The sequence below is a fragment of the Engystomops pustulosus genome, chromosome 3 (genome assembly GCF_040894005.1).
Source record: "Engystomops pustulosus chromosome 3, aEngPut4.maternal, whole genome shotgun sequence".
NCBI lineage: Eukaryota > Metazoa > Chordata > Amphibia > Anura > Leptodactylidae > Engystomops > Engystomops pustulosus.
Genome location: NC_092413.1, coordinates 201,017,890 through 201,037,645, shown reverse-complemented (window position 1 = coordinate 201,037,645; position 19,756 = coordinate 201,017,890). Strand labels below are relative to the sequence as shown.

General features: G+C 42.6%; 1 long non-coding RNA gene across 1 annotated transcript; it reads right to left on the bottom strand.

Moving 5' to 3' along the window:
* Positions 1–1,660: 1,660 nt before the first annotated feature.
* LOC140120698 (uncharacterized) lies at positions 1,661–9,723 on the bottom strand. The gene is made up of 3 exons (XR_011853954.1): positions 9,646–9,723; positions 3,075–3,231; positions 1,661–1,894 (listed from the first exon to the last, which is right to left on the bottom strand). It is a non-coding gene; the product is annotated as an uncharacterized lncRNA (long non-coding RNA).
* Positions 9,724–19,756: the final 10,033 nt, after the last annotated feature.

Genomic DNA, 19,756 nt, shown 5'->3' with positions numbered 1-19,756 from the left:
GATTATGAGACCGAAATGCAAATGGTTGATCTGTTTCCTTTTACATGCAAAAATTGGTGCTACTGTAGTAGCAAGATGGACATCATGGTTGAGTGTCGGACTGTCCAACTAGAGTACCAGAGGATCCTACAGTGGGCCTGGACTCTAAATAAATATTTGACCCCAATGACATGGCAGAAGACAACCTAATTTGGAGGTTAGTGGGGTCAGTTTCCTAAGGTATGATCAAGGGTGGCCCCCTGAAATAATTTTAGCTGGTGGGCCCAAGGAACCCCAGCACGATGCTCTTCATGGCTCTACATGTATGAAACCAACTATATAAAACATTGTCTGAACCTTCCAACTTTATAACGTTGGACGTGAGTTTTGCAGGAGATAAACTGGTGCTAGAGGGTTCTGCCCACAGATTATTCCTCTCATTAAATAGACTTGCCAACTTAAAAGAAACATACCATCAAAATCAAGCATGATAAACCAGGGACACTTACTTATAGATCCAGGCACCCTTTGCAGACTGTTACACTGTGCAGGAGCACTTCCCCCTCCTACTATGTGCTGTGAGATTATGTCAGGAGGGGGAAGTGCTGAGGGAGACAGTGTAACAGTCTGTGAAGCTACAGCACAGAGGGGCTCTGGTAACACCCCCAGGAGCCCTTGATTTTAGACGGAAGGAGTCCATGGATAACAAATATAATATGATTACCACAGTCACGGTGCCTGGATCTATGAGTAATGTCCCTGGTTTATCATGATGGGTTTTGATGGTAGGTTTCCTTGAGAATAAATGCTGCTTGCCATATTCTGGATTCTAAGGTATTAAGTTTGTAGAGAATTGCACCTTACCCCATATAGGTAAAGGAGACTTAGTACTGTGCCAGGTATCAAGGAGGTGCCATAACTCATTTTTGAAGTCCCAACTTTTTTGGGAATCATTTCCAAACCCATTTAAAAACATCTAAGTGCAAGGTTATTTTGTCCTAAACAGTGGCATGTTGGGAGTGATAGTTTTTAACAACTGCAGTGCTGAATGATGAAGATGTTACTTCTTTTCTTAGTATAGCTGCCGTCTCTCTATATAGGTCACATACTGCATCTAACATAACCCTTAACCCTCCCCTGTTCATTAAAGTAGTGTCAGCATATTCTTACACTTTCAGAAGAATCCCCTATTGATTTATTCGGCATGTGGTGAGGGGGAAGGGGTCTACAGGCAGTAGTCTTCACCAATGTATTGTTTCCTTCTGCAGATTACAGAGATCATGGGGGTGCACCCTTTTAAAGGAGATCTTCCACCAAAGTCCATCATGATAAACCAAGGACATTGCTCATAGAGGCACATTGACTTTGGTAATCTTCTTATATTTGTTATCCATGGCCTTCTTCCTTCTAAAATCAGCTCTTACAATTATGCTAATGAGCCTGAAGGTTTCCTGGGGGGGTTACGCGAGACCATCCAGAACTGGATCCAGTACTGTCAATCTGTGGAATAGCCTGCCTCGGGTGCTGGTCACAGCAGGGACAGCAGAGAGCTTCAAGAAGGGTCTAGATGCCTTTTTAGAAGGAAAGCAGGTAGACAGCACTCTGTGAGCGGTGCTCCGGGTAAAGACTATGCCTTAGACAAATATAGAAGGAAATCCCGGCACTCGCAAAATCTTCTGCACCACAAGCTTTAATAAGTGAATGGATCTTACATCATAAGACGCAGGTACACATAGAGAACGCGTTTTCGGCTCAGTAACTAGAGCCTTCGTCAGCCATATCAAACTAATTCAACAATGCATTTAAATACAAAGTAAGGACAGACCCTGCCCACTGACGTCACATCCTCCCGGAAACCTGCTATCCGTGGTGTGACGTCATGTAATTAGGTATTCTCTTCTGTTCGATTACGTTTCTAGGAGAAAGATAGAAAACAGTGATAATAATTATAGTAACTAATAACAGTAAAACATAATAAGAAAAGCAGTGACATAGTCGACATTATAATCAAAAGCATCACAGGATGCCGCTGAGGTCATAGTCCCGGAACTATGACCTCAGCGGCATCCTGTGTTGCCTCGTGATGGTGGGACAGAATGTGTCTGGCCTAGGAAGAATAAATGGCAATCACTGCTTCAAAATGGCTGTTCAGAAAGATTAACATGTGACCTGTGACATGTGGTATGGATCACCAATATTCAGGATAGGTAATCAATGGCAAAAATTCAGGAGGACCTTTTTGAAATGATCAAGTCATATGGTAGAGAGTGACATACAGTTAGACAACTAAGTAGGGTTATAATTCACTCAACTGTGAAAGTATTGCATGTGGGAGGTGTAAAAGCAGCCATATTGGTCGTCTCCAAGATATGGGTCTTTGGGTAAGAGTACAAAGGTATTTTATTTGATCATCTGGTGGATGAGATCTTCTATCCTCCCTTTCATGGAATTGGAAAAGCGATGCCATCAGAAACATCTCAGTAAATCTCTTCCATTGTTATCCATTTATCAGCTATTGTTGGTCTTATTTTGGCATCTATTGCATCTAACTATGGATGAGCAGACCAGAACCCCAATGTTGGGGTCCGTGCCGAACATTGCCGGAACCATGGAACTTGGAACATTGTGGTTCACTCTACTCATCCCGAGATACTTCTACCAGAAGTTTGTGTTCTGCGTTCGGGCTCACCCGTGACACTAACAACCTGCGACCGGTGCTGGCACCAATCATGGGTGTTAAACCTCTAGGTATCTCCAAAACATACAATGGTCATGGGACGAGGTGTCTCTGGCCTTTGAAGAAAGAGGAACTCAAAAATAGCCGAGATGACTTACCCTCTGCCGTTATGATGTGATGGATAACCAATGCCAAAAACTCAGGAGCAAACTTTTTATGTAGACCTGTATAATTTGTCATAATAATAATCTTTATTTATATGGCGCCATCATATTCTGTAGCGCTTTTCAAATCATAGGGGACATATACAAATATATTATTACATGACAAAGTACAAACATTCATATGGAACAATAGGAGTGAGATATAATATAATTGAGCACCTTCAGAAGGTTTCCTACAAGTCCTTAAAACTTACCATATTACAGAGCCTTTCTTGCAGCCTCTTGACCTTCTAGGCACTCAGATTACGTGTAAGATTGTTGTATGTGAATTGCTACTGTACATTCCTGGGTTACACGATACACATGGTATTTCCTGCTTGTCTTCTATACTTAGGTGACTGATGTATGACCCTACAATAGGACAAGCATTGTATTAGTCCTACACTAATCCTACTTAATGAATACCCCTATGTAATAGCTACAATTGCCGTCCTTATCTTCGGTCTACGATGTATTTTCCCTGCAAAAAGTGTCGCCTTCTCTTTGTCCTCCTAGGAAATGGGGGGATGGGTTTTTTTTAGCCTTTGATGCAAATATTTCCCTAAGTTATGGCGTGATTTTTTTTTTCCTGTTCAAACAATAGTGTTAATAGACTTCTAAAACACACACACGTCACATTGTAACCAGGATATACACTCCGCACATTGTCTCAGAATTAAATTATGTTGCTTGATTGACACCTGCTGAGGGGCCTGAAGGTTGTAAAGGAAATAGGGTGGTGGGCTAGATGGATGTGATAATTGAGTTTTCAATTAGAAATGGAAGGAGCTCACAGAAAATACCATTCTATAGAGGTAATTACAAAAAGTAGGACGACGTGCGCAAACGGAAGATAAAGACGAACGAAATACGTTTCTGCTTTATGCATCTTTCAACATCATAAAAAAATCCCTTTGATCGGTTTATTTATTTTCCTATTTGATGATCAGAAGTAATTATTATTAATACAGGCAGTCCCCGGGTTACGTACAAGATAGGGTCCGGAGGTTTGCTCTTAAGTTGAATTTGTATGTAAGTCGAAACTGTATATTTTATAATTGTGGATCCAGACAAAAAAAATTTTGGCCCCAGTGAGAATTGGAGTTTAAACATTTTTTGCTGTAATGGGACCAAGGATTATCAATGAAGCTTCATTACAGACACATTACAGCTGATCATTGCAATCTGGGACTATAGTAAAGCATTCAGAAAGCTTCACCAGAGGTCAGAGGGGTCTGTCTGTAACTATGGGTTGTCTGTAAGCAATGTGGTCCATTCTCAGTCAGCGGCCCTCCCGGACACGCAGGTTGAGTCCTCATGTATTTAGCGGGACGAAAGTAATGGGTCATGTGCAGCCCGTCTGACATCGGCTACCCCAACAATGGAAGTTACTGCCAGCGCCGCCAAGACGGGCAGGATTAGTATCTCATCTTGTGTGGTATCGGCAGTCGGTACGCTCTCGGTGCCATGGTGCGCGTTACACGCACCGCACCATGGACATGACCCATAGAAGTTTATTGGGCCACGAGTTAGCCACAATTTGAGCAGTTAGCTCATATCCAAAGCGCACGGTTGTGTGAATGATATTATAGCCAATCCCACTCATGTGGCTAGTTCTTTTGCACATCGGTACCCTTCCCTAACACTACTGTTTTAGGCCACCGGCACAAATGTGTGGGTTTCCCTGTTTCATCAATGTGTGAAGTCTGTAGCATTCTAGTCAATGCTAAATTCTATAACGTAGGCGACCTCTTCCTATTGTGATGTTAGTGTTGTCATTGGTACTTCAGATCCCTCCTGGGCACAGGTTGGGACGTACAACCACAGCCCCACCTCTTCCCCATTTACTGTTTATCTCTACATTGTTTTTGGATGACCTTTCCTGCAGATAAGAAACATAACCTGCTATAAAGTGTAAAATATTGTTTGAATTTAATAAAAAATAAAAATAATAATAATAATATGCTCTGAGAAATTAATTTTCAATATTAATAGTAATAGATGATTAAATGGATTTTCATTGAAGTTAATTCAGACCAGAGGAGTAATATCAGCAGTAGTGACATCTCCCAGAATTGCCCACCGGTTAGGAGCGGTGTAGCTGTAGCGGCATGTGACACCGGTACGTGTGTGTGGTACGCTAAAATACTCGGAGCTCCGCCCCTCTAAAAGTGATGTCAATTGTGTAGCCAATTTTGTCTGGTTGCCTAGGCAGCAATAGTCTATGTTCCAGTCTGGTACACAAACTCAAAGTTCGTTATTCACCACTTCCGGGGATGTCGGCTAAGTGGAAGGTGAATGTGTCGTAAAAGACATGCACACACACACATCTTATCTGGTTACCTTAGAAACCATGAGCACAGATAAAGACAGAACTTAAAGGGGAGGTGGGTACATATACCTAGTTGAATGCCGGAGGTAAATTAGACTAAAGGAGACTCCCTAACCCAACCCGCAGAGGTATAGGGTAACATAGTTCATGGATAGGATAAAATATAGCATTGCAAAAGTCACCACTGGTAAAATTACATCTGCACAATACCTATAAGTCCCCCCAAATATATATACAATAGGACACGCATGGATACAACAGCTTCTGCCTTGAATAGTCCTACACCTGCACCATATTTAAGAAACCATGGTGAACCACATGGATTCATCAAGAAGTGATGGTGAAGAGAACCTGGAATGGGCTCCAACACTCAAGTTTAATGAGTGTCGGAAACACCAAAGGGGAACAAACACAAAAGAAGGCGCAACCCTAGTGTAATATTGTCATGGAAAGGTGAGACAAAGTGATCCAGACATCACGATTTGACTCTCACCTGGTTCTTGATGAGAGTCCGCTTTGTATAGAATGGCAGCCAGTCCAGAGAACAGCCTCCCTCAGATGGACCCAGGAATCCACACCGCGGAGAGTGATGAAGTAGAAGCCCGTACAGGTAGTAATGATGATGGACCGGCGCTCACGGAGTTAAATGAAGAGACGGCAGTCTCTTCTGACAAGTTAGTAACTATTTATTAACAATGCAACGCTTTTCAGCTCCGGACTGGAGCTTTCATCAGGCATAGCATGAAGATCCGGCTGGGGATGCCGGGTTTTAAGCATTTCCTGAAAAGGACCAGCACCAATCAGCAGTGCACTGGCTCTTTAAATCTCCTGAAGCCGGCGTGTGAGCGCCCTCGGATGGGACGCAGAAACGGGGTAAGTGACTGCAGTGGGGCGCTGGGGTACACAAAGGATCACTGGTGCATCCGTGATGAGAAGGACCTTCACCCATGAAATCATTGTACATCTGTTTCTGCTCTCAATACACATGTACACAAAAGCCATGTCAGGACTTTTGGAGGTCCTCCAAAGGTCCTGACACCATAGCATGCCTGATGAAACCTCCAGTCCGGAGCTGATACGCATCGCATTGTTAATAAATAGTTTCTAACTTGTCAGAAGAGACTGCCGTCTCTTCATTTACCTCTGTGAGCGCCGGTCCATCATCATTACTACCTGTACGGGCTTCTACTTCCAATCTACGGTGTCAGGACCTTTGGAGGACCTCCAAAAGTCCTGACATGGCTCTTGTGTACATGTGTATTGAGAGCAGAAACAGATGTACAATGATTTCATGGGTGAAGGTCCTTCTCAGTGTCACGGATGCACCCATGATCCTTTGTGTACCCCAGCGCCCCACTGCAGTCACTTACCCCGTTTCTGCGTCCCATCCGAGGGCGCTCACACGCCGGCTTCAGGAGATTTAAAGAGCCAGTGCACTGCTGATTGGTGCTGGCCCTTTTCAGGAAATGCTTAAATCCCGGCCTCCCCAGCCGGATCTTCATGCTTTATTCGCTCTAGAAAGCTTGCTCCTTTGCCGTGTATCTGTGTATTGATCTCCCGTTGTGACCCCCGGACCAGTTCCAGGTTAGGCTCCTCTGCTGACAGCCCTGACCTTCTGCTCTGCCTTGATCTCCTGCTTGTCCCCGACCACAAACCTGCCTACCGTTTCAATGACTCACCTTGGCTGCCACCTGTGGAACGACCTGGTGGTACCACGCTGCAGCAAGTCCAACCCGCTTTGCGGCAGGCTCTGGTGAAAACCGGGTGCCACTTAGACTCTGGTCCCAGGTGTCAGCTTGTGTCATCGTCCACGGTGGTCCAGTGGGTCCACTACCCCTGGAGCCTGACACTCAATAAAAAATTTGGTGGGTGGCTAGGGTGGTCATGCGCCCCCTAGAAGGCTTGGACCCTGGTCTATCGCCCAAACCACCTATAATTATAATCCATCACAGATTGAAGCTACTGGGGTAAGTAGTTTGCAGAACTTTACTTACTAAACTTTGGGGAGTTAGTGATGAGATTTTAGCATTTCTGCATAATTCCATTGCGTTTTGTCTATGTATAAAAAAAAAATAAAAGTACAAAAATAAAATCTTCCCAGGAACCAAACTGTGGATTTCCCCTCCACTTCTTTCCATTGTAAGAATTGTGAATAGAGGTTTTACTCCTAGGAGGGAGTGACTTTCTTTTGATAAATACTTAAGGCTTTGGGATGCGTGCAGTAAATAATGGAGATGTTCCTGGGATATATCCGATTATCCAGGCATCTCCTTACATCACTTCATTCACTATTTATGGTGTTATACCACTCGTTCTCCCCTGATGAATCATCCGGCTTTGATAATTGTACTCAACATTATTGTGTATCCATTTATTTACAGTGGTAATAAAAGAGGCAGCTCTCTGGCTTCAGTCCAAATCAAATTAAAGGGATTACAGGATACTTGAAAGAAGAAGAAAGAAAGGCAAGACATGGGGAGTCCAATGGGAACGATTTACTAGACACCGAGCCATGATCTAATGCAATCATTTGGGTGATCTTCACTTTCATAGCGGGCGGCCTTGTCACTACATGAAAAGGAGGGCATAGCTATATATTAGCACTTGTCAGGGTAATTATTCTTTGTGAAATTACACATTGGTTTTCCCAGCAAATGTTCATGTCATTCGGTTTCTCACCAACATTCCTAACACGTATGGAAAAAGGATACAAAAGCCAAAACTAGAGCGTAAACTTCAGTATCAAGAAAGCAAAATGAATGAACAGGTCACTGCCCGCAGCAAATTCTACACAATCCTCTTCTGCTGTTGTTATCATTTATACCATTGGATTGGCTGAAGTCTATTTTACTCCACCCTTTTTAACATATTGCACCTATCACATGCAGTCCCGGTGTCACTATTATAGTTATATGTGTACAATGGTCACTTCCTCCCACAAGATCAACATACTTGTCTTCTGCTGATATAAATTCTGTGATCTTATGTAAAATTACTTATGTCAAAAGTAATTATATTGTATAGAGAACTGCTCCTCCTGGTCCAGTCCCCAGATGCTCTTAAGCAGTGTCGGACTGGGTCCTTGGGCCCACCTGATAAATTATGCTGGGCGCCCACCCTCCATCAGCTTCTAGAAAACAGACTCTAGAATCCTCTTCCAAAATAGGTTGTATTTCTGGGGTCCAGTACTGGGTTAGAGCCTGGGCCCACCGGAGGATCCTCTGGTACTCCGGTGGGCCAGTCCACCACTGCTCTTATTGGACATTTCTTTATACAGGCGGTCCCCTACTTAAGAACACCTGACTTACATACGACCCCTAGTTACAAACGGACCTCTGGATTTTGGTAATTTACTGTACTTTAGCCCTAGGCAAAAATAAACAGATTTAACAGTTATCACAGGTGTCTGTAATTAAGATTTATTGTTAATCCTGGTTCTTAAGACAATCCAACATTTTTAAAATCCAATTGTCACAGAGACAAAAAATTTTTTGACTGGGGTTACAATAATAAAGTATTTCCAACTTACATACAAACTCAACTTAAGAACAATCCTACGGAACGTATCTTGTATGTAACCCAGGGACTGCCTGTACAATCTTTTAGTTTTATTCATTACTAGCTATAGCCCCCAGCATTGCCCAGGATGGTCAATAACATTTTTTTACATTTTTTTAAACTTTTTTTTTTACAATTTTTTAGACCCCCTAGGGTACTTTAACCCTAGACAGTCTGATTGTTCCTACCATATACTGAAGTCTATTCTACTCCAGTATATGGCATTTTTACACATGATTCATTACAAGGTACCACACCATATACACATCACTGATACAGATATACAGCATATATAGTGTAATAATAATAATATACGTCACATATATGTTACATACATATTATGATGTACAATGTGAAGCATAATACATGATCATATACATGATGGGGCTCATTTACTAAGGGTCCGCGGTGCTCACTTTCATCAGTTATCCCGACGATTTGCAGGTCGCACTGCATTAAACAGGGGATTTTGGTGCACGCAATAGAAATCGGAGGGCGGGCCGTTGGACAACCTGACGGATTTCGACTACACGGGGGATTTAACATTTGAAATTGTGACGCAAGACATGCACTCACATACACCGGGAAGAAGAAGGTAAACTCCGGCGGACCTTGGCAGGGAAGCGACGGATGCAGGAACTCAGGCGCACGAGCTACATGAATCGCGCCGGACTTCATCTTCATCGGACTTTCCAGATTGGGGATCGCGACAGGACCGGGTAAGTAAATTTGCCCCATAATGGTGCACATCCTCCATTCTTTAGTGTCAGTTTGGATGATTGGGCCCCCTGACACTGTGGGCCCCATAGCGGCTGCTACTTACCCCCCTGCTCCAAGAGTTAACTGATAGTAGCTGAATAAGGTTGGTGAAAATTATATCTACCGTCTGATCGTACCGTAAAACCCTGCCGTTATCCAGCACACAACTCTGCTGCGGCTAATCTGCAGCATCTACATCCACTATAAAGTAAGCCTAGCGCTGGAATAACAAATGTCCTGAAAGTTTTGTATTGAATTTAGGTGGAAGTTCTATTGACTCCCACTCACAATGATCTCACATGTTGCCTAGAAACAACACATTTGTCAATGAATAAGATGAGTCATTAATAAAAAGGAAAAAAAATACTGAAGCTGAAAGATGCTATAGAGAGTTCAATTTAGGATCCTCCCTCCCAAGTATCGAAAGTAGTGAAACACAAAATTATCCGAAAGTTATAATTCTATTGTCTTTCATGAATGGCTGAAGAATATAATATGTATACAAATTACACTACACGTCATTTCTTAAAGTGCGTAATCTGTGTGCCCTATACAAATAAAGGAAATATTATTATTACAGGCAGTCCCCGGGTTACGTACAAGATAGGTTCCTTGGGTTTGTACTTAAGTTGAATTTGTATGTAAGTCGGAACTGTATATTTTACAATTGTAAGTCCAGACAAATTTTTATTTTTGTCCCAGTGACAATTGGATTTTCAAAATTTTTTGCTGCCAAGGGATCAAGTATTATCAATAAAGCTTCATTACAGACACCTTACAGCTGATCATTGCAGCCTGGGACTAAAGTAATATTCAGAGAGCTTCACCAGAGGTCACAGTGACTAGAGGCGTCCGTCTGTAACTAGGGGTCATCTGTAAGTCGGGTGTCCTAAAGTAGGGGACCGCCTGTATTATTATGTGAGTGTAGGTTACCATTTTTCTTGTTAAAGGGGTATGCCTCCTCCAGTTGGTGACACTTTTCAGCCCACAAGCCCTTCCCTTGGTGCCACCCCAGACCCCACCCCTTAGGTTAAGTGCCCACGGCTGTGTTTTTAAAACAAGCCGAAAAAAGGGAGAAGTTTGTGGCCCTTTTGAGGTGAGCAGCCGCAATGCGAATCGGGATAAAAATAAGACATTCTCTATAGTTTTCCTGCACAGCTTCCCGGCTTGTTCACAATGCAGAAAAACATGATGTGCTGACGAAACCATGGAACGTGCATGATAAAAGTCAATAGCGGGGGTGAGCTAGGCCGGCAAATAGCCAATAAAAATGGTATTAAGCCTTAGTGTGCCCACAAATATTACATGTCCCAACACTGTATAAAGTTCCATTTTCTGTAACCCCTCCTTATAATCCCTTGTTTTCTTTAGCGCCCTCTGTATAATGCCCCCTTTCTGTAGTCCCCGGATTTATGTTCTCTCCCCCGCAACACCCTTATGTAAATACCCCATTTTTGTAGCTTCTATTTCCAAAAAACCCTCTTTTTTCTGTTACCTTCTCTTCTTTCCTTTTTGCTATGAATAAAAAATAAAAATTCAGATACTTATCTTATCAGGTTCCCCCGCAGGACCTCTCCTCTAACCTTCCATGTGTGGCAGGGAACAGTTTAAAGGGAATCTACCATCAAAATCCATCCTGATAAACCGGGGACACTCACTCATAGATCCAGGCACCGTGACTGTGGTAATATTATTATATTTATTATCCATGGCCTCCTTCCTTCTAAAATCAACTTTTACAATTGGGATAATGAGCATAGTGGGCTCTGCGGGACATTACTAGAACCCCACTTTGCTGTAACTTCACAGGCTGTTACAGCGCCCACCTTGTACCCTAAGCACTTTCCCACAGTGGGAGGGAGAAGTGCTCCTGCACAGTGTAAAAGCCAGACCACAGAGAAGCTAGGGTCATGTCCCCCAGAGCAATTCTGGACCATTACAATAATTTTGAAAGTTGATTTTAGAAGGAAGGAGGCCATGAATAACAAATATAAGAAGATTATTACAGTCACGGTGCCTGGATCTATGAGTAATGTCCCTGGTTTATCATGATGGATTTTGATGGTAGATTTCGTATAAGCCCATGACATTTCTCCTGTTGAAAACTCAACACTGTCGGGGATGGTTGGGACGTATAGAAAACAACAAAAAATTGACAATCATAAAGAATCAAAATAGATTAGGAAAAAGTTATATTTGTACTAGTTCTAGTAGTCAGCAAAAGAAATGTAGGTGACACAATCCCTTTAAGATAGTTGGTATGTAGTGTATAGAGGCAGGAATATATAGTAGATTAACCATCTTACATACTATTATAAGGAAGAAATGTATGGATATGTATAGACTTGTCCGCTCCTCGTGTGTTGGCACTAAATAAATACTGTTCCAGAACATTCCATGATAATCTCCAGAATATGTGCAGCAATGAAAATATCCGGAAAATCCACCAGATTCAATTTAGGCCTTTGTGAGTGTCGCCTTTGTGTGAGGCCTCCGTGTTGATTTTACTATTAACGCTCCGGATTTGTTTGCGATCGTTGACAATTACATTCATACGTTTCAGTTTTCGTATGATAATAGTCCATCACTTGGAGGAGCAGGAAATGAAAAAAAGATAAAAGGACGGTTCTCCTTCAATGACTTCCGACAAATAATGTTTTGGGAAAGTAGAAATATGCTGCGGCACGCTCTGCATCCAGTTCCGCTGGCGTTCACAGCATATGCAAGGACGGGTTTTCATATTTGTCACGTGAAGCAAATTGTTCTATTCTGTATTAGACGTGTGGCATCAAAATAAGCGTAAAATGACACAGCGTGAACATAAACCTGTCAAATCCTACTCCATCTGGCACAGTAGCCAAGTCAAAGTGCCCGTTCCAGCACAGGGCCAGGGTCATTACCAAATATTACACGGTCATTTGTAGAGATAACATTTTAGCCGGTGTGTAACTGACAAGCGGCAATGTTGTGGAGACACAGGTCCTGCCAGCAGGGACACATCTGCCATGACGTGAGCCAGTTATTGAGACAATGGGGGAGATTTATCAGGGCTTCTTCACCAGTTTTCGGACATACAGACCTTGAAATAATCACAATTTCTTGCACACATCCAGGAATTGTGATTATTTCGCCCCCTTATGTCATCTCCATGCCAAGTATGCTGACACAGGACCTTTCTGCCACCTGTCCATGCACCTGCAATAGCCTAGAACCGTTCAGGTAGGACTTGGCATAGAATTGTCCATCAACACAGCGAAGCACTGACTCTGGCCTCCTGATATACCCGACAGGTCAAATGAGGCAGGATTTTATCATGCACATAAGAAATCCATGTGGAGACTCTGGAGCGGCCTCTGGAAAGGCCAGAGACTCTGAAGCAGCCTCTGGGAAGGCCGGAGACTCTGGAGCGGCCTCTGGGAAGGCCGGAGACTCTGGAGCGGCCTCTGGGAAGGCTGGAAACTCTGGAGCGGCCTCTGGGAAGGCCGGAAACTCTGGAGCGGCCTCTTGGAAGGCCGGAGACTCTGGAGCGGCCTCTGGAAATGCCGGAGACTCTGGGAACACCGGGATCAAGCAGGACAGGCATTGAAGCCGGGCTTGAGGTTGTTCGAACCTGGACCGGATTTTTACCAGAAACGTGGTATAGGTAGCCTTGTCTGGATCACCACTATTCCACAAAGGAGTAGCCCAGGCTAGGGCCTCACCGGAGAAAACACATGCCAGCTTAGAGCGTTCAGTGGTGAACTGGGAGGACATCAGTTTAATGTGCAGCGAACACTGGGAAACAAAGCTCCTGCTAAAATTGGGGTTGCCATCAAATTTGTTAGGCATAAAAAATTTGGGTCCAGACTCTACTGCCGGAAAACATGGCGGGGTGACTGGAACAACAGGAGGAGGAGTCGCGGGAGCCTGCTGCTGGGAGGCAATCATCCGTCGAAGGGTGGCAGAAAGTTTGTCTAGAAGGGAGGTGCCGGATTATAAGGGCGCGCCAGATTAGCCAACGCTAAAGGTACAGCCATGACAGTGTGATTGTAAATAACATGTTGTAAATGATTGTAAATAACATGCATGAGATTAGAGATATGTTTATTTTTTTAAGAGGAAGGGGGGCCTCATTCAGAAGTCGGCTACTAGTTACGCATATGTATAGTTTATTTACATCAAATACACACACATATAGTATATCTACATCATATTATTACAAATACAGTATATACATGCCATATATACACATGCATATAATATCAACACACATACATGCAGCATATACACACACCACATACACACACTATATACACACATACATACAGCATATACACGCCATAAACACCACATACACACATACATACAGCATATACACAATATATACACGCCACATTCACACATACATACAGCATGTACACACCACATACACACACTACATACACACATACATACAGCATATACACACCACATACATACATACATACAGCATATACACACCATAAACACCACATACACACATACATAAAGCATATACACACCACATACACACATACATACAGCATATACACACCACATACACACTACATACACATATACATAGAGTATCATATACACTGTATATAATGGTGCAACTGTTCCATTCTTTAGTGAGTCAGGTCAGGTGGCTGCCCTCCCTGCGATTGGGTCCCTATAGCTGCTGCTATGGCTGCTACCACTGTTGTTACACCTCTGTGTGATGACTAATAGTCTATATTCTGGCGTATAGGTTCAGTTTGGAGGTTGTTTTCACCCCACGGATCTTATTCAATCTATTATCCTCATAACATTAATATGTTATATTATGCTATTACGAGGGAAACACCATTATTTGCTTTTTCCCTCCACTTTTAGCACTTGTCCCCAGTTTACAATTGATAAAACTTACCATCAATATAAACAATCATAGACTTACTGTCTAGTCGAGGGCCATATATAAAGCAATCTACTAAACAAATAGATATCAAAATACCAAATGTAATTTATTTCCCCAACAATCCATTTAGTGTGATTTGTGTCTCCCTGTGTCTCCAGGTGCCGTATATCACGTCAATTGAGACATACATTACAGAAGAGAAATGCTAAAACCTGAAGCGGCAGCGTGTCAGGGGTATGAGTGATGCCACTGCTGGTGACAGATGGGTAATAAACGAAAGGAAATGATTTGGAGCCTCTGGGGTATCTGTGATCTGTAGTCGCTGCATACACGTAGTATGATTAATATTACATATTCCCTTCCCGATTCTGGTATTGCCTGGTAACCACTCAACTTCCTGTCCGCGTGACCATCTGTATACTATGTGTGCCAAGGTGTACTGCAGTGGTGACTGGGAGTTTTATCAGCATATACATCATATATGAGGAGACTATACAAAAAGTGACATCTCAGAATATAAAATAATAGAGACAATGGAAGAAGGATCAAAGGATCGAAGTATAAGTCACAGCGGAAAGATACAGTTGCTGATCAAAAATCACCATCATATTAAAGGAAATTTGCCATCAAGATCCATCATGATAAACCAGGGACACTTACTCATAGATCCAGGCACCGTGACTGTGGTAATTGTCATATTATTAAAAATCAACTTTTTAAATTATGTTAATCAGCCAAAGGGCTCCTAGAGGTGTTCCCAAAGCCCCTCTGCGCTGTAGCGTCACAGGCTGTGCAAAAAACATTCCCCTGCCACTGTGTGAGATTACAGGAAGTGCAGAAGGAGCAGGGGCAAGGGTGAGATGTGCTCCTGCACAGCCTGTGAAGCCGGAGTAAAGAGGTGCTCTGGTAATGCCTTTCAGAGCACTTCAGGCTCATTAGCATAATTTAAAAAGTTGATTTTAGAAGTAAGGAGGACATAAATAATACATATAAGAAGATTACCACAGTCACGGTGCCCAGAATGTCAATGATTTATGATAATAATTCCTATATTTATATAGCGCACACAGATTATGTAGTGCTACACAGAGTTTGCCCAGTCCCTGTCCCCAATGGGGCTCACAATCTAATCAACCTACCAGTATGTTTTGGAGTGTAGGAGGAAACTGGAGGACCCGGAAGAACCCACACAAACACAGAGGGAATATAGAAACTCTTTGCAGATGTTGACCTGGATGGGACTTGAATCCAGGTCCCCATCGCTGCAAGGCTGTAGTGCTAACCAATGAGCCACTGTGATCATACAAACCGTTCAATGGGGTTACATATGGATAGACAAGGTCTATTCTGTACAGACATTTCCTATCCCGTTGTGTAAATAACGTTTTTACACCCCAAAAATAAAAAGTTGCTACTATGAAAGTTTTCTTCAACTTTAAATGGCTCCCGATTCCCATAACGCAAAGCCGGACTCATAAAGTACTGTACCGGAATGACACCATTACAGCACATTCAACTCCAAGCCCGTCACCTGGCACAATCCATCCAACAAGCGTGATGGAAGCAGAGCGGCTGCAGGGGTATATTTTATGTACACAGCCCTGAGGAGATGAAATAAATCCCATTTATCCGGATGTAGCTGTAGCTTTACTTTTTATTTATCTGTTTTTAGCAGAAAGGAGAGATTGTTTTATCGCGTCCCATCGGCGCCTCTCACAATGTCGCCTTAACTTTATGTTTTTATGCTCAGAGTTGAAATCTTAATTCTCCCTACGAGTCAGAAATTCAATTTATCGAACTTCCCATTGTTACAAAAAGTACGTTTTAGAGGAGACGTCTCTAAGAAAATTGCATATTTTCTGTGTTTTTTTTTCTATTTTGGATAATAAAATCGTCTAAGCAGCTTTTCATCACATATACGGGAAGAAACGATGTTCTTAAGTCCCGGGATTGCATTGAAAACATTGCAAATTAATATTATGTTTGAGATCAGTAATGTGTTTTCTTATCCTGAAGGTCCCGACACCACAGCACAATATCACATCTGCGAACAGAAGGGAGAAGCTACATTGCTGGAAAAATAATTGGGAAAAATGTATTAACTTACAAATTTCATTGCTAAATTGTGTGCTGCCCATTCCCTGATGGTTTGTAGATAATGGGGCACATTTACTAAGGGTTCGGACGCCGCATTTTTGTCGGGTTTCGCGATTTTTTTCCATTTGGCCCTGAATTGCCCCAAGGTTTTGGCACACACGATCGGATTGTGGCGCATCGGCGCCGGCTTGCATGCGATACAAATCGGGGGGCGTGGACGTCGGACAACCCGACTGGTCCGGGCAAACTGCGGAATTTAAAAAGCAAATTGTGTCGTAAGATCAGCACTCACATGCACCTGGAAGAAGAAGGTGAACTCTGGTGGACTTCAGCAGGGAAGCGACACATGCAGGAAATTGGATGCATGATCTTAGTGAATCGCGGCAGCTCCGAATCCTCGTCAGACAACGCACGCCGGGGATCACGACGCGACGAGTAAGTAAATGTGCCCCAATATGCACAGTAGTAGCATGTAGCCTTGGGAACAACATGGAATGAAATTTCTTTTGGGCTTGTTTATATGAAGGCAAAAGGGAAGTGCAAATGTCTTTTGGCTTACAGAGGTCATGTCACGTCTTCGGATGCTTGTTGCAGTTTTGGGACGAGAGGCAAGCAAGTTACAACTTTGAGTGGTTATGCTCAGCTGCCTCTCAATCAGCTCTTTAGCCAGCTATAAATCTTCTCTCAAACTGGGATTCTCTGTCAGTTATTTGGTTTACCTAACTGTCATTGTGGCTGATCTGGATTATAGTTGCCTATTCCTTTTTTGTTCTCTGACTATCTCTTGTATCCTGATTTTGTACTGCGGTGACTTTGGTTTCCACTCTGCTTATTCTCCAGACTACAATTTTATCTCTGATGTACTCTCTTGATTTTGGCTAAATTTGACTCCTCTCCTTATCTTTTACATTAGTCAGTGTAGTAAGTGTCACCCAGTTGGGGATGGTCATCTATGAAGGTCATCAAGTAGGAAGGAGTAGTGGAGTTGTTTTGTATTAGGGCTCATTATCTTTCTTCCCTTGCCTTACCTGACATTTTATCCCACTAGTGACACTGTTCTTATGAATAGAAGACAGTGGCCTTTACTTCTTTTGAGTTAGACCCCAAAAATCAAGAACTTAGATGCATATTCACTCCATGTAAATAGAGTAGTGCTGTACTTTCCAGATATTACAGTTTCAGCAGCCCCATTTAAGGCAAAGGAACAGTGGTCGAAGAGGTGATTGGGGACCCAATTCCTTGTGATTGTATGGATGCCAGCAGTTAGAGACCTAGTGATGAGACATTTATCCCCTATTCTGGGGTGAAGTGGCATTTGTAGAACAACCTTAAGGACGCAAACCACCTATATAGGATGTGTGATAGTGACCCTCTTGTTCTTGTAATCTGGAATGGATTTGAGGCACGTCTTTTTAGTTTAGGCAGCAGCTCTGCTTTGCTTTTAATTGAAAGGGTTATCCTATGGACAAATGATAATCTACCAACAGTAGTGGGAGTTTGATTGGAGTGGGTGTCACATATGGGCAACGTCACTTCATTGAGGGTGCGTTCACACGTTGCAGTTAAAACTGCATCGCAGTTGAGGTGGTTTTCGGTGCAGTTTTGTCAATTTCACAGGTGAAAGACATGAACTGAACGAGTGAATGCCATTTGTGGAGCAGGTTTCCCCTTCAAAATCAAATTCACTTGTTCAGTTCATGTATTTCACCTGTTAAATTGACAAAACTGCACCTAAAACCACCTCAAGCTGATTGCGATGCAGTTTTAACTGCAACGTGTGAACGCACCCTTAGTGTGTATGAGCCTCATTGAGCCTCAAATCATTAATAATGATGGGCAGAGTTGGACTTCAATCTTCAGGTCTGTGACAAACATTTGAGGTTTGGGATCCCCAGAAGTTCTGGCTCAGCGTTCAGCCTACCCCGTGCAGGTGAAACCCACAATTGTTGGTAGTTAACTGTTTAAATGCAGGCGGCAGCATACATGCGCTGCCATTTGCTCTAGGATTCTCGCTTCCCAGTAATGGCTCTGCAGGCACTTAAAAGATAACATTCGCAATCAATGCTAGCAAAGATTGAGGATGTTACTGGTGGGGGTGCAGGTTTGAACTCGAGCATAACTTTCAAGTTTGGGTTCGGCTGAACTCACCTCGAACCAGAACTTGAACAGGTCCGCTCATCCCTAGTCATTAATAGTTTTAGCCCAGTACTCCCCCAGTAAGAGCTACCAATACAGAGAGTTCTGTATAGAAATACATTAACAGTATAATCTAAAATCTATTACTACTGATGGCAATGGCTGAAAACTAAAGCATGCACTCTCTTTAGTGTAAGGATCATTTATAAGATTTATTTCACATCAACTGGTATAAATATACTTTTATTATTTCCCGAATTGTTTAACTTTTTTAAGTTTCTTGCTTTAAAAAAAAAATATGAAAGAACGAGTTGTACTGCTGTGACTCGGTGATATACAATGTGAGATTGCAATTTAGTAACACCCCCCCCCCCCCCACGTAAAAAAGGTAAAAAAAAATAAAGTCAGGTGTTTCCTATTTTTAAGGGGAAAAAAAAGTGAAAAAAACTCATCAATGTTACTACTAAAACAACATATAAACTGAAACGTGATGCGACACGTGTGGAACACATCATGGCCGCCCATCATTTATCACCGTTCCTCAGCTCGTGGCTCGTACGTTCTCCAGCCGGGATTGAGTCGTAGATGGACTTTGCATGTTTGCAGTCATTTATTTTAACAAAAAAGCAATCTGTAATTAAGAAGGGCAATTAAATCAGCACGGACTGACGGCGGAGCCTATTTATTGTGTGGCAGACTCATTTCAATAATTGGGAACAGACTAGGTTGAACTTGTTGAGAGGTTAATGGTAGCCCTTCACCTCCGGCATATTATATAGCTCCGTGTGATAGGCGTTAAGCCGGGATTTAATCTTTTACAATGTTCTAATTGATATAATGGCACCCACACAGCGGATACATCATGTTACTATACACGCTCCACTTCCACCACCTACAGAACTCAGACCAGGTGACCCGGAGACACTGAACTAATGTTATACCCAGAAAAACATCTCACAGATGGGATTAATAGCTATTAGGAGCAGCATGCAATTACTAGGGATTGCCCAACATCACATCCATCAGAAAGTGCAATGTTTATGGTGGTCAGACTAACCTTGCTATTCTGGTGATTGCATTACATTGAAAGGAATTGTTCAAAATGAAAAAATTGTTTAGCT